The sequence below is a fragment of the Carassius auratus genome, chromosome 12 (assembly GCF_003368295.1).
Source record: "Carassius auratus strain Wakin chromosome 12, ASM336829v1, whole genome shotgun sequence".
Classification (NCBI taxonomy): domain Eukaryota; kingdom Metazoa; phylum Chordata; class Actinopteri; order Cypriniformes; family Cyprinidae; genus Carassius; species Carassius auratus.
The window spans coordinates 6474312-6477714 of NC_039254.1; positions in this window are offsets into that span (position 1 = coordinate 6474312).

Genomic DNA, 3403 nt, shown 5'->3' on the forward strand with positions numbered 1-3403 from the left:
AAAAAAAAATGTTCATTATTTGGGTGAAAACAGACAAAGACATGTCTAGATCACACGCCACCCCTCAACCACCAACCTCTCTCCAATGTCATTTTCCTTATAATTTTTTTATGTTTTTGGATGACAAAAAAATCATTTATACAGTGTAAATAAAATGTGACTTAAATGATAAAAAATAATAATAATAAATTTTATTGTAGCAATGCAAAACAATTATGGATTCCTTAAAATAATCAAGAATGTGGATGTAAAGCTATGGGGATTGTCACAATGCAGAAATATCCCCAAATTGTTAGTTTTTCTATTTTAAATATAGTATTCTTTGAAAGTCAAATGTGACCTGGACATGTTTCCTTAAAATTCTAGCTTTTTTTTTTTTTTGGAAGTTTTTCTTCGAGTATCCTTCTTCAAAAAGATGACCGCTGGATGCCACCCAAACTTTTTCTTCTTCGTCTGCTTCATTCATCCAAATGAATGTTCCCAGCCATCGTATGTTATAACATTAGACATTAGAGAGTGGACGTGACCATGAGATGACAGTACAAGTGAAAACATTCAGCACAAGCACTTTGAAAATGCCATTTTTCATGGCCAGTGGAATAAGAGACATCTTTCATCTCCACCATTCTCTTTATTTCTCATATGTGAATTTCTTCTCTCAAGTGCTGTTTGATCAGTTTCTTGTCACTTTCTTGTCATCTTTATTCAGTTTAGGAGGTTATTCTATGAAACGGAAAAAAGAAAACACTTAGAAAAGTGATACCAGATGTTATTGTAATGCGTCAAACAAAAATTACATTCAATGTTTAGATACTCTCCCATTCAAAAGTTTGGGCTCAGATTTTTACAATTTAAAAATAACACTCGAAATGTAGATTTAAACTGAGAGAGTGTCTCAGAATCCCAAACATTATCAGGAAGTCTACTCCAGAGTTTGGGAGCCAAATGCAAAAAAGCTCTACCTCCTTTAGTGGACTTTGCTATCCTAGGTACTACCAAAAGTCAAAAGTTTTGTGACCTTAGGGAGTGTGATGGATTGTAGCGTGGTATACGGCTAGACAGGTACGCAGGAGCTAAACCATTAAGGGCCTTATAGGTAAGTAATAAAATTTTGTAACTGATACAGAACTTAATAGGTAGGCAGTGCAGAGACTGTAAAACTGGGGTAATATGATCATATTTTCCTGACCTTGTAAGGACCCTAACTGCTGCATTTTGGACTACCATTAGCTTGTTTATTGAAGATGCAGGACAACCCTCTAGCAGTGCATTACAATAGTCCAGTCTAGAGGTTATGAATGCATTAACTAGCTTTTCTGCATCAGAAATGGGTAATATGTTTCGTAGCTTGGCAATGTTTCTAAGATGGAAGAATGCCTTTTTTTTGTAACATGGGAAATATGATTTTCAAAAGACAAGTATATAACTAATATAAGATTAAGACTAATATGACACCCAAATTTCTGACTGTAGAGGAAGTAAGTACATCAGTCTAGTTGCAAATTGTAATCTACTTTACACTGTGTACTGTTTTTTTGGTCCAATAAGTAATATCTCTGTGTTATCTGAATTTAATAGGAGAAAATTATTTGTAATCCAATCTTTAAATTTTTTTAACACACTCTGTTAGATAATTTAGAAGTTTCATCTGGTTCCATTGAAAGATAAAGTTGAGTATCATCAGCATAACAATGTAAACTAATCCTGTATTTTCTAATAATATTACCAAGGGAAAACATGTATATTGAAAATAGCAGAGGACATATGACAGATCCTTGTGGCACTCCATATTTTATGGGTGATAAATGAGATGACTCCCCATTTAAATAAACAATGTTGTTGCAATCGGACAGGTAGGATCCACACCATCTTAGAGCCTGCCCTTGAATACCTGTATATTTTTGTAATCGATCTATAAATATGCAATGATCTGTGGTGTCAAATGCAGCACAAAGATCAAGTAAAACTAGCTTTGAGGTGCACCCTTGAAAAATAGTTATAATAATAATAAAGTAATTGGAATTTGTAATAACTTTATTTTAAAAGGTAATCTATTCATGTGATGGCAAAGTTGAATTTTCATGTACACATTTCCTTCATAAATCATTAGTAAATGTTTAGTGCTCAATTAACATTTCTTTTTATTAATATTGAAAACGATTGTGCTGCTTTTAAACATTTATGGAAACCTCACTTTTCTTTTTTTTCCAAGATTCTTTGATAAATAGAAAGTTCAAAATAACAGATTTTAATGTTTTACAAGTATTGCTTTTAATCATTTTATTGCACCCTTTCTGAACAAAATAAATATGAAAAATGTTAAGACATTTTGAAAATAAAATCATAGTTGTATATAATAATGAGAGCACAATTATGAAAAAATGTCAAGCTTTGTGGTCTTCTGACTTGCAATCCCAGAATGCCCTCTGTGGTCACACCAATGATCTTTTCCCAGTCGATGTGACGAGAAGCTGGACTGAGAACCCAACTTATGATCAGCTCAACATCTCACTCTCTCTAGCAATTCTCATCTTCCCAGCTTGTCCAAAAGTTAGCCAAGCATTTTTAGAGTTGGGGGATGCAAAATAAGCATTTGAGATTTGCTTAAATGTGCTGTAAGCGTTTTCACATTTCGGCTGTCAACACCCCCTTTAAAGCCACGTCTGCAAACCTGAACACGTAAAATGACTGACTGGCTTGGCAGGTTTTATCTGTAGTATAGTAAGGCCTTTATATATATATATATATATATATATATATATATATATATATATATATAAGAAACCTTGAAGCACTTTTAATGCAAACTTGCATAGCAGTGTTACACAATATATTTTAGACTTAAGAAACATTTCTAAATAATATTACATTAAAAGTATTGCAATTTTTTGCATAATTTCCGAGGTAAGCAGTTTCTTAAAGTCTGTTTTTATATGCACTGTTCTTTGCATTAACATTCATTCTTTCATTTATTAGCAGAAGCCACTTGTACATATAATTTATTAATCAGTGCAACATCAAAAGAGAAGCACAAAATAGTTATTTGATTAAAAATCTACAGGAGGTCATCATATAATTATTATGCTTTGTGTTTGCTGTGGTTTGTCTATTCTTTCTCTCCATTGGGTCTTTGCCAGGAAAATGGCGAGCCACACCATAGGCATCAGAAATTGTGTCTCAAGGAGGTGTGTATTCGTCTGATTGTTAATTATAGGTTTTCATCCTTACATGCGAGCAGGTCTTTATGCCAGCCCTGTGATACCCACATGCTGACTAATCTCAGAATTTGTCACCTGTACTGTACAATGAAAAACGTGCCCTGAGAGCAATTGGTGACGTTTTGTTCCCCTGGGTTCTGCTTTAACCAAGTGGACTCAGAAAGAATGAATCCGATGAGTTCATC